This window comes from Mustela erminea, chromosome 15, assembly GCF_009829155.1.
Source record: "Mustela erminea isolate mMusErm1 chromosome 15, mMusErm1.Pri, whole genome shotgun sequence".
Taxonomy (NCBI): Eukaryota; Metazoa; Chordata; class Mammalia; order Carnivora; family Mustelidae; genus Mustela; species Mustela erminea.
The window spans coordinates 25,147,021-25,160,263 of record NC_045628.1 but is presented as its reverse complement, the minus strand read 5'-3'; positions in this window follow the sequence as shown (position 1 = coordinate 25,160,263).

Here is a 13,243-nt window from a genome sequence, read left to right as displayed (position 1 = left end):
GGAATCACAAGTAGGCAGAGAGAGGGGTCGTGGAAAGCAGGCTCCCTGCTGAGCAGAGAGCCCAATGCGGGGCTCGATTCCAGAACACTGAGATCATGACCTGAGCCAAAGGCAGAGGCTTAACCCACTGAGCCACCCAGGTACCCCTAAAACATTTTATAACAGTTTAATTCCCTGTCTGAAAATTCCAATGTTTAAGTCCTCTTTCAGTTTCTTCTATTTACTATTTCCATTCTTGTACATAGTTTATAATTACTTGCTTTGATGTGTGTCTTACAATTTTTTACTGTATACATGACATTTTATTTAAAATCACAGGAGAGGTTCAAATAAATAATATTTACCCAAGCAAGGGGCACAATCTCTTTTTCTGTCAAGAAATTTGTGTGAAGAACTGAGTCATTATAATATTTAATTAAATTGGGTAGGGATTTGTTACATGTTTAGCATTTTCAGGTCACCAGCCCTTGGCTTTAAATATTTTGATGTTAGAATCAAAACTCCTGCTATAGAGTGATCCATAAAATTCTTTAAGTTTTAGCCAGTTTCCCAGTGTTTGGAAATGTTTGAGTGTTCTTCCAACTTCACAGCCTGTTTGCCAATGTTTTCTAGCACGAGGAAATTTTCTTTCCCCTCAAGTGCAGCTCCTGGTTACATGCACTGTGTACAGTCTGTCTTCCCTGCTAACATTCAGTTGTGCTGCCGCAGAGTATTCAGCAAGTATCTGGGCTATCCCAACATTGAGCAGTCTTAACAGTACTTTCCACCTGCTTAAGGTAGGCACCAAATGCTTTAGGGGAACTCTTTCTTAAATCTTCTCTGCTCTCGGGGTGCCTGGGTGGCTCAGTGGTTTAGGCTGCTGCCTTCGGCTCGGGTCATGATCTCAGGGTCCTGGGATCGAGCCCCGCATCGGGCTCTCTGCTCCGCAGGAAGCCTGCTTCCCTCTCTCTCTCCCTCTCTCTCTGCCTGCCTCTCTGCCTACTTGTGATCTCTGTCTGTCAAATAAATAAATAAAATCTTAAAAAAAAAAAAAAATCTTCTCTGCTCTCAGCCTTCTGTACACCAACCCACACACTGGTTAAAGGCTTATGGGTCTTATATTGCCGTAAGGGCTCACTAAACTATCTTGTTTCTCTTTATGGCCTTAAGTGATGCTTTTACCTATTTGTTTTCACTCCATCAAGGATGAGTCTTGTCTTCTATGATGGGCTTGTGTTTTGCCAGAATTTGGTACTTCTTGTCTTTCGTGGGATTATAAAAATATAATTTTATAGTTAGTCAAGCTTTTTATTATGAGGTTGAAGCAACAGTGCTTCCTAACATCTACCTTTTTATCAGAATTGGAAGTTTTAGCAACTTCAATTCTAGCTATCTTTTTATAAATTAATAAAATTATTTATGGAGAACACAAATATATTATGTTTTTTAATTAATGAGTGTATTACAGACTTTGATATCAGCATATATTTATTTACCCTAAGACTGTTCATTCATTTTATTTACTTAGTATGTATTGTGAGCTTTATTTCATCAGTGACTAGTAATTCTATTTCTTTTCTGCTTTACAAAAACTCTCACAATGTTAAACGTATAGTAAACAAACAAAAAATTAGTGAATACTTACTGATGAGTCACTCTAGAGAATAATTTTTATTTGCTCACTTTGTAACAGTTTTCAATATTCAAATATGATTACCTTTAAAAAATAGTTTATTTTAATCTTGGATTTATTCCACAGCATTTTTCTTTCTTTTTTTTTAGAAACAGAAAATATAATGTTATATATAAAATCTCACCATATCAATATTTATCTTTTATCACAAACAGAATTTTTAAATTATCTCTAGACATGAAGATAAGAAGTTGAAAAGTTATACCGTAGGCAATACCTGCATATTTTTCTTAAATTTGTGCTCATTATTTATAGCAGTTTTCCCTCTAATATAAACAGGAGCTATATTTCAGTGCTCTGGGCTAGGGACAATAGCTGTTTTTTGCTTTTCTCAACCAAGAAAAAATTTTTTTTTTATTTACTCATTGTTTCAGAGAGTCATGGTATGGAATCTTAAAGAAAATAGAGCTCCATGTGACAAATTTATTTCATTAACAACCTGGACATGAAGTTTACATTAGTTCTAGTTCTTTACCCGATCAGAAGCAGAAACTTTTAGAAGTCTCCACTGTATTTTGGTGTCCTCATCATCTCTGCATTTGGATGGCCACACTACTTTAACCATGTAATGAGACATAAAAAGCATGTATACTCCGATTACAGTATAGATATCTGTGTTTTTCTTTTTCATTTCAGGTGATTAGGACAAATGGTACTGTTTTATTCTCTTTATTTTACTATCTAATTTGGAAGAAATCTCAGTTTATCTATGTTGAATAAACTGCTTGCAAAGACCCATAGCTAAAATCTAAAGATCTCTACCAGATTGTTTTATACTGGTCTGTTTTATACAGATTACTACTCAGATATCACTGAAAAATTAATTATTATTTATGTTTACAAGATGACATCAAAATTCACACTTGGTTGACTTTAAAAATAAATAAATAAATAAATATGTTTGGAAAATAAAAGCTAATAGAATGGAGTAAGTATTAACTCATTTACTTTAAAAATTGTAGGAATGTAGTTTCAAGGCACTAAAGAACTCCCAAAAAGGGAACATTTTTGTTCTCTTCAACTATTTTTGTACAGAACTTCAAGTGCTAATGCTGTCAACTTCAAAAGCAAGGTCAAATTTGATGCAATTTGCAGTGAATGTGCTACTCACTTTAAAATAGTTAAGAAAGGAGTATATAACTGATGGCTGCAATCTATAACACAATTGATTTTTGCAATTTTTTCTGTTCAATTTTGCTATATGGTCATATATCACCTAATTTCAGCTTTTGAGACAAAAGTGATAATTTTTCTTTTTTTTTTTTTAAGATTTTATTTATTTGACAGAGAAAGATCAAAAGTAGGTAGAGAGGCAGGCAGAGAGAGAGGGGGAAGCAGGCTCCCTGCCAAGCAGATAGCCCAATGTGGGGCTCAATCCTGAGATCATGACCTGAGCTGAAGCAGAGACTCAACCCACTGAGCCATCCTATGTGACTCAACATTTTACTAGATTATAACTTTTTCTTAAAGACATTTATAAGGGATAAAATTTAGTTGTCTTAGTTGTGTATTTTGGGGGGAAGGTCTATATATAAATGAAATGGATTTGTTTGATTCTTTTCCATGAATTTAGTTTATTTTATACAGTTACAAAATGATCATTATTACCAGCGTTTAAAAAAAAACAAACACACACCCACCTCCCCTTTAGTAACCATCAGCTTGTTCTCTGTGGTTAAGAGTATGTTTTTTGGTTTGTCTCTCTCTTTTTTTTTTCTTTTGCTTATGTTTTGTTTTCTTTCATGAGATTTATTTCTTAAATTCCACATATGAATGAGATCATATAGTATTTGTCTTTCTTTGGCAGACTTATTTTGCTTAGCATTATACTCTCTAGCTCTATCCATGTTGTTGCAAATGGCAAGATTTCATTTCTTTTTTTATGGTTGAATAATATTTCATTGTATATATTATATACCACATGTATCTATTCACCTGTGGATGGACACTTGGGCTGCTTCCATAGATAGGCTATTGTAAATAATGTTGCAATAAACATAGGGCTGCACGTATCCCTTTGATTTAGTGGGAGTTTTTGGGGCGGTGGTAAAGGTAAATACCCAGTAGTGTGATTGCTGGGTTATAAGGTAGTTATATTTTTAATTTTCTGAGGAACCTCCATACTGTTTTCCACAATGGTTGGAATGGTTTACATTCCCACGAGCAGTACAAGAGGGTTCATCTTCTCCACATCCTCGCCAACACTTGTTTCTTGTGTTTTTGATTGTAGCCATTCTGATGGGTATAAGGTGATATCTCATTATAGTTTTGGTTTGCATTTCCCTGATCAGTGATGTTGAACACCTATTCACATGTATGTTGGCCAACTGTATGTCTTCATTGGAGCAATGTCTATTCATGTCTTCTGCCCATTTTTAAATTATATTATTGTTTTCTGGATATTGAGTTGTGTCAGTTCTTTATATATTCTGGATTCTAACCCTTTATCAGATATCTCATTTGCAAATATGTTCTCTCATCAGTAGATTGCTTTTTAGTTTTATTGATTATTTCATTCACTATGCAAAGCCTTTTTGTTTTGATGAGTCCCAATAGTTTATTTTTGCTTTTATTTCCCTTGCCTCAGGAGACATATTCAGAAAAATGTTGCCACAGCTGATGTCAGGGGAATTTCTGCCTGTGCCGTCTTCAAGGATTTCTATAGTTTTGGGTTCACATTTAGATCTTGAACCCATTTGAATTTATTTTTGTGTATGGTGAAAGAAAGTGGTCTAGTTTCATTCTTTTGCATGTGGCTATTCAGTTCTCCCAGCACCATTTGTTGAAGAGACAGTCTTTTCTCATTATATATTCATTCCTCCTTTGTTGAAGATTTACTGGTAATTGTGGGTTTATTTCTGAGTTTTCTGTTTTGTTCTACCAACCTATGCCTATGTGTCTGTTTTTATCCCAGTACCATACTGTTTTAACTACTACTGCTTTGTAATATAACTTGAAGTCTGGAATTGTGATATGTTAGTTTTGTTTTTCTTTTTCAAGATTCTTTAGCAAGATTCTTTTGGAAAAGCATTATGCTAAGTGTAATAAGTCAAACAGAGAAAGACAAATACTGTATGATCTCACTTACATGTAGAATCTAAAAAAGCTGAATTTATGGAAACAGAGTATAATGGTGGTTTATGGGGGATGTAGGGTTTGGAAAAGGAAATGGCCAAAGGATACAAACTTCTAATTAATTACAAACCAGATAAATTCTGGGTATCTGATATATAGCATGGTGACTGTGGTAAATAATACTGTTTTCATGCTGTGTTGAGCTTGGTGTTATATGTAAGTGATAAACCACTAAATTCTACTGCTAAAACCAGTATTACATTATATGTTAACTAATCAGAACTTAAATAATTTGAAAAAAGATAATGCTCTGTTTTATACTTGAAAGTTACTGAGAGGGTAGATTTTAAATGTTTCACCACTCCAAACAAGTTGTAATTATGTATAGTGATGGAAGTGTTAACTAACCCTATTTTTGTAATCATTTTGTGGTATTAAGTATACCAAATTATCACCTTGTATGTTTTAAATTTACATAATGCTAAATATGAATTATATCTTGTTCAAACTGGAAGAAACACATATAAATTTTAAATATATATATTATATGTATGATAAGGTACTGAAAAGGGTGAATAACAACATGAATAATTTTTTGCAATGAAAACGTTAAATATGTAATTAGTAAGATAACAGAATTAAACACTGAAAACTAAATATTTTTTGTATTACCTATGGAGAGAGTTGATAAGGAAAATCAAATTGTACCAAAAAAAGAGATTAGACATGCCATTAAAATACATCTTTACAACAAGAATGCCCTCATGAAAGATTTCAGAGTAAAAAGTTTTAGAAATAAATCCTGGCAACAAAAAAATCTCTGAGTTATCAAGAACCATGAAAATCAAATATCACAGAACTCCGGAGTAAAGTTGACCACTGACAGCATAGAGAGGGGTGCTAAATGAAGAAAAAGGTTCAAAATGTTAGAAATTTTGCCAGATTTTGCACTGGCGTAGCAGCTACCATCTCCCGTCCTCCAGTCCCATGACAGGCAGCTATGGGATTGGTAGATCAAATTACTGGGACCTGTACCTGGTGTGATTGCTGGTGCCAGTTGTGTATAGGAACTTTTTTCTCCAAGGATTAAGGTGGGTGAGTGTATTTTGATTTGCCTGCTGGTTTTCTGAGGGACCAGTGCAGGGGCTCGCCATTGTTTCTGAGGGACCAGTGCACGGGCTGGCCATTATATTTATATTCAAGGCAATCTGTCAGATCACCGGCTAATTGCAAAGATGATGGAACCAAGATTTCAGTGACCATAGAGATAAGGAATACAGTCCTTGTAAAAATAGTTTGGACAAGTCTGTAAACAACTGATAACTGCATACTACTCTCTGCCTCCAAACCCAAACAAACAAACTGGCCCACCCCAATAACAAAAAACATCAGCGATTCTGAAGAAGAATAATTTTAAAGGATTTTAAATGTTCTACCACATAAGTGGAGAAATAAAGAGAATATGCATTTCTAGGTCTTACTGTTTTTCCTATTCTACTAGTTTTGTGAAAGATAAGAAAGAAGTGAAAGATAAAACCTACAACTTCTGCCAGAAAAATAATAAAAAACAAAAAAGCAAAGTACAAGAATCAAGTACTATGCCATCTAATAGGAATATCATTTGAAGATTCTTCTTGCTGTTTTTTTAATATTTTGAGCCTAGTCTTCTACAGTCAAGTATAATTTACTGTAGTAATAAATGGTTTAAAATGTTTTATACTTTTGTCCCTATGTCATAAACAGATCACATTAATATCTCTGGAATTGTCCTTGAAATTTAATTTTATACTTTGCTTTATATGTCAGGAAATATGCATATTTCAGTGTCATTAAAATTGTTCTACATCTGTGGAATATACCACCACCATTTAGTAACTCTGATTTTCTAGTAGAAAAAAAAAAATAAAGCCAAAATAGAAGGAAAATAAGAATAAAGAAAACATTCTTAACTGTTTTATTATATGAGCAGTTTTTTCACAGTGGCAACTTTGGGAAAGACATGAAAGAGAGCTAAGACTTTAAAGCAGCTGTCAGGGAAGTTTTCTAAGTTTAAAAGAGGAAATAAAATGTTTAAGGGACTTTACTAAAATTTGCAGCTATCAGACCTGTAAGGATTTGATGTCTCTTTTCAGAAGAAAAAAAAAGGGGAGGGGGACTGTGAAAATGGATTAAAATGAATTTTAACTCTCAGAAATTTCCTTTAGCAGACACTCAGTTGTCTAAAAAAATCAAGATAGTAGCATATAACTCAAAATCTTATATTTATTAATATAAAATTTACTTTATGGATATATACAGTCTCTGACTTACAATCATGCAACCTATATTTTTTTAACTTTATGATAGTGTAAAAGTGATATGCATTCAGTAAAAACCATATTTCAAATTTTGAATTTTGATCTTTTCCCAGATTGGCAATATGTGGTATGAACATGTGATGTTGAGCAGTGGCAAGGAGCCACAGCTCCCAGTAGCCATACAGTAATCAAGGTAAACAAGTGGTATACATAGAACCATTCTGTACCCATACAACCGTTCCATTTTTCACTTTCAGTACAGTGTTCAATAAACTACATGAGATAGTCAATACTTTATTATAAAATAGGCTTTGTGTTAGGTGATTATGACTAACTGTATACTAATGTAAGCGATCTGAGCACATTTGTGGCAGGCTAAGCTTTGATATTCAGTAGGTGAAGTGTATTACACTTGATCTTAGCCAAAAGGCTGAGAAGCGATTCAATAGGTGAAGTGTATTAAATGCATTTTTAACTCATGATATTTTCAACATTACAATGGGTTTATTGGGACAAAACCCCAGGAAGATCAGTGTGTGTGTGTCCATAAGTGAAAGGTTTGCTATATTATTAATATATAAATTATGATTTATTTTTCTGTAATTAAGGAAAAAAATCCAATTTTAATCTGCACATATATTTGTAAACCTAATTCTCAGCCTCGTTTCATGAACCCAAATTCCAAGAATAACATCCCAGTATAATACTGTCTTACCTCCCTTATTGATACTCAGTATCCATTTTCAGAGAGTCTCAGGCAAAGACTATCTATGCAATTTCTTCATCAGTTCTCTTGCATGGCCCTGTGTTGTTCTTATTGCTGTTAGTGGATCCAGGGCTGATCTTCCTGCTGTCCAAAATCATTCCCTAATTAAATTGTATTCTGACTTTTCTATTCTTCAACTTAGGTTAGTATTTTTGAGACTTAACTAAGAAACCTTACTTGAAATTTTGAAAAGAACCCTTGTGTAAATAGCTCTTTAGAGAAAAAGTCAAATTCTTACTTACCTTTTAAAATAAATTGTATAGCAAATCAAAGCTCATTTGAGTGAAAAATCAAGTTCTTTCATAAATTGGGATCTGCTCATCTTTCCATTTGCGTTTCTAAACATGACACTTCATATTCTTAGTATACTAACCATTTTGTTTTGTTTCCCAAATATGTTATTGCTCTGCCTTTCTTTTTTGCACAGCTATATTCTGTAACTAAAATGTCTATTTCTTCATTTCTTCTGCTTACATTCATTTGGATATGTCTTATCATCTTTAAGCCTTTGGTTTAAAAGTGTATACTTGGGGCACCTGAGTGGCTCAGTTGTTTAAGTGTCCAACTCTCCATTTCAAATCAAGTCATTATCTCGGGATTGTGAGATGGAGCCCCATGTTGGGGTCCGGGATTTCTTCTTTCCCTCTGCCACTATACTCTCTCTTTCTCTCTTAAAAAAATAATTAAAGTGTATACCTGAAACTAATATGATGCTGTATGTTAACTGTAGCAGAATTTAAAAAAAAAACACCTCAATTTAAAATAAACAATAAAAAAGTATCCTATACAATCTTATTTGATACTCATTCATATAGACCTAATAGAATTAATATTCTACCAACCTGTTTTACAGGTAAGCAAAATGTTGCTCAAAGAAACTTAAGTTCAGCAAACTATTATATTAGTATTTAGACATTTCAGAATTACTTTGCTTTTAAAAAATAGAGCATAATGAATTTATGAGGTGCCTGGGTGGCTCAGTGGGTTAAGCCTCTGCCTTCGGCTCAGGTTCTGATCTCAGGGTCCTGGGATCGAGCCCTACATTGGGCTTTCTGCTTGGCAGGGAGTCTGCTTCCCCTTTTCTCTCTCTGTCTGGCTCTCTGCCTACTTGTGATTTCTGTCAAATAAGTAAATAAAATCTTAAAAAAAAAACAAGAAATAGAACATAATAAATTCAAAAGAAGATTCATACTGTTAAAAAATATGATGTTGATAGTAATCCCAGTCGAACACTTCATTTTTGCTATACACATAGATAAGAAAAAGTTTCCTTGAATAAAAGTAGCCTCCTATTATTTTTCCTAATTTTATACTGTAAATTGTAAAAGTTTTGCAAAACTTTATCATGAAAGTTTTCATCCACATATGATTGTTTAAAGATAGAATTAAAGTTCAATATTTCATCTCTTCCTAGACCTCTTTCTGCAAAATATATAAATACAATGCCCATACTTTTTAATTTAGGGAAGTTTATTTAATAAACCAAATAAATATAAATAACTAAATGGTTTGATATGAAGTAATAATGATCCTAATCTTAATGCACATGTTAAAAAAAAGACTACTGTTGTAACAAAATTATAAAATAATTCTTCCTGTTTCATTTTGCCTGCTCTTAAAACAAACAAAAAACACTACATAGAAAGGTATATAGTAATTTATGTACTACAATTCTGAAAGGGTCAAATCTACTTATTCACTTAATGAATAGTTATCTCCTAATATTATTCAGCAATAAAAAATAAGGAAGTCCTGCCATTTGTAACACTATGGAGTGATTTTACTTATTTCATCCTTCTCTTCTATTCTTGCCTATTTTCTTTTTATTTTTAAGCCTGTTGCCTCATGGTCAAAATAGGTCACAGCATTAATAATAACAATCTCAACCCTGCTGAATCAACACAGACAAAAATAGTAGGGTTCTTGGTTTTGTTTTGTTTTTTACCTACCTCTTTTTTGGGTGCATCAATCTTCAACTAAAAAGACTCCTTAATATTGAAGATTAGAATTGCGTTATGGGTCTATCCCTAAAATGAAGGATGAGAATGGAGGAGAATGAAGTAAACATTTCCCACTTAGCTTAGAAATGGCTCATCCTGGATTTAATGGAAGAGCCCTCCTTTACTGAAAATACAGTACCAAACATAATTGTGTAAGGAATTACATGCAGGAGGAAGAAATGTATAGATACTGTAAAAATATACAGCATCTGATATATTTTTTAATGTATTAATTTTAAGTAAAGAAAGAAATTTTAAGTCAAGTTCGTGGAACTGCTCAAAAGGAAGATAGACATTTTGTCTGAATTTGAGACGTAGTGGTATGGGAGAGCAAGACCTCAGTGGGTAAAACAGGTGGGAGAACAGGAGCATGTGTAAATGGCAGCAGCCCTTTGTGTGTGGCAGAAACCATTTATTCCTGCCATCATCCATATTGAGAACAGTACATGCTGTAAACAGCAGTGATGGTGGATAAGATAGCTATGCCTGCTCAGCTCAGTTCTCCCATCCCCTGCAGCTCCCTAGTTAATGCCTCACTAGGATCCGTGCTATTATTCACGTACACAGTTCCCTGCTGCCCTTCAAGTGATTGCCTTCTTGAGCTGTGTTTCCCTCCTTGCTTCTGCATACTTTACATTGTACGATAATAAAACCAAGAGTCCACCCAGACTCTGGGCTTCACCTCGGAGCCTGCATTCTTGCCCTTCACCTGGTGGTGCAAACTCTTCGGGCCTCTCTTTGTTCCAAATTATTGGACTCTGAGTAATCATTTTGTCTCTTGACAAGTACACTGCATGGTATAGTGGGAACCGTGTCTGGACCAGTAACTTTCACTGCTCTGGTTGTCTCTACCTTCTAAAATATTTGGTCATGGCCTTTGGATCTAAATCAGATGCCTTCTGAATTCCACATCTCCTGTTCCTCATTTGGTATCCAAATCACGAAGTCAATTTGAAACTTGCTAGTGTTGGGACAATTACTCCTTTCTGGGTGGCTTTGTGGGTTAAGCATACAAGTCTTGATTTTGGCATAGGTCGTCATCTCAGGGTTGTGAGATTGAGCCCCTCTTTAGGCTCTATGTTGGGCACAGAACCTACTGAAGGTTCTCTCTCCCTCTCCCTCTGCACCCCTCCCCAAAAATCATTTTTATAATCTGTTTTACTTAAAACTTTTCTTTATTAATTTTAAGTATAGAGTTAATTTTTTAATAAGCTGATTCATAGCTCATTTTTATGAATGCTGCAAATCTTTCATCCTGTGGTTGGTTTTCTGACAATAGTACTTAGTATGTTAATAATACAGTTCTAAAAGAAAAACTTTCATTTTATAAAAATAAACACCATATCTAGGTTGATATGCCCCAAATCATAGGTATCTTTCATTTTTTACCTTAAGATAAACTGATATCTATAGCATATCAGTAATACTAGACATTGGAATGGAAAAAGAGGTTGCAAAATGGCTTACTAATTTCAAGTATTTCAATGGCATCCATTATGTATTTTTTTTTTGTAAGATTGATTTATTTTAGAGAGAGAGGTAGAGAGAGTGCATGGGGGAAAGGGAGAAGGAGAATCTCATGCAGACTCCACTGAATGTGGAGCCTGATGTGGGGCTCCATTTCATAATCTTGAGATCATGATCTAGGCCGAAGTCAAGAGTCAGATGCTTAACCAACTGAGCCACTCAGGTGCCCGTTACGCATGTTTTGACTCAGCCTTATTTCTGGGATATTGCTGTTTATCTTTCTCAATTTTATCCCATCAGCTGGCTAAATTCAGTGATTGAAACTTAGCTGGCACAGTTTCTGGCTCTGAAATTACAATGTACTGGAATGAATATGGACTGGAAGCAGCAGGCTCAGAGAATCTTTCCCAATCCCGTTAAGGCAGGAGTGGAGAAAGGACCAGAGATGGATTTGAAGAAATTTTGTATGCATGGCAGAAGATACTGAGAAACTGTCTAGCTACATGAAATAAAATATCAAACCACGTTAATGAAAGTAATATGTGTGCTATGTAGCTCAAATAAAAAAGAAATTCTGAGATTTTCTGAATATATTAGAACAGGTTAATATAATCTCCCCTTCTTATTTCTGAAACTAAATTTTAAGCCATGATACCTACTTCCTTCATTTAATTTTTAAACATTTATTATCCTTTAGATATCACCAGTACTATGTAAAGGATATAAAAGATATATTTAATTATGTTTATAATTTTAAAAGAACACAAAAAAAATTGTATTCTTTCCAAGATAGAAAAGGGATATCTGTGTAGAATATGATTTCTCTCCCAAGTAAAGATGAAATGCACATCATACCATTCATTTTCCTAAGTTTACCAAACATGGTCAGCATATGTTGGCACAAGAGCTGGTTTCACCGGGGTTAGAGGCTAAATTCTAAGGGTAGCTGCTTACTTATCCAACAAGGACTCATGCAGTATTGAGTAGACCAACACCTTTATGGGCAATAAATTATGGGCCATACTTACCATCAATTTGTGAAGACACTTGTTTGGTTTGCTTTTCATATGTCCTGCTACATCAAGATGTGAATTGAGGAAGTTTTCATAAAAACCATCATGCAGATATATTAAAGGGAATAGATTTAGTATTCTAATTCTAATTCTAAGATGCTGAGACTTAATATTTAATACTGTATATTAATTTAGTATTTTTGAGAACCCCAGAAACTTGAAAATACTAATTGAGAACTGAAAATTTGCTGATTTAGAGAGGAAGTAAAATATTCTCTTATATCACTTTCTCTCTGATTCCCCTAAACATGTAGAACACAGGCAGTGAAAGAAAGGCATGAACTGAGGTTACCTATTTAAAGGCTAATGGAAAACTCATAACTTCAAATCTCTGGCAGTGGAGGGCTTAGCCTTGACCTTTTTGGTAATATAGTGTCAGGGTAAATGAGGGAAAGGGCATTAGAAACACACAGGTGAAATGAAACAACCAACACAGTGGTTTCAAGGCTTTTGGTTTCCTTCCCTTTTGTAAATAATGAAATTCTCTTTCTCTCCATCTATATACTGGAGTTAAGTTCATTGAGAAAGATAACAATAGGTTCTATAATAAGAGTATATTTTAAAAAGTCATTCCCAGGAAGAGATTTATAAATACATTCTGTCACTTGCTTTTTCAGTGAACTCATTACAAAGCTATACTAAAACATAATGGCATTGACATAGCACATATTGCATTAATGCTGAACCATATATCCCTCAGATTTGCATGTAATGTCGTTTTGTCATAATTTCTAGACTTGAAAATGTGTCATAACTGGCTATCTCCCAGGAACTCTGGACTCACACATAGTGTGATGAGAATAAGAAAGTATTTAATTGACCAATAATTACTCAGCTGTCCTTTGTTTTCTATGTAGTTTTTTTGGACACAACAATGTACTCTGGGGCAACCT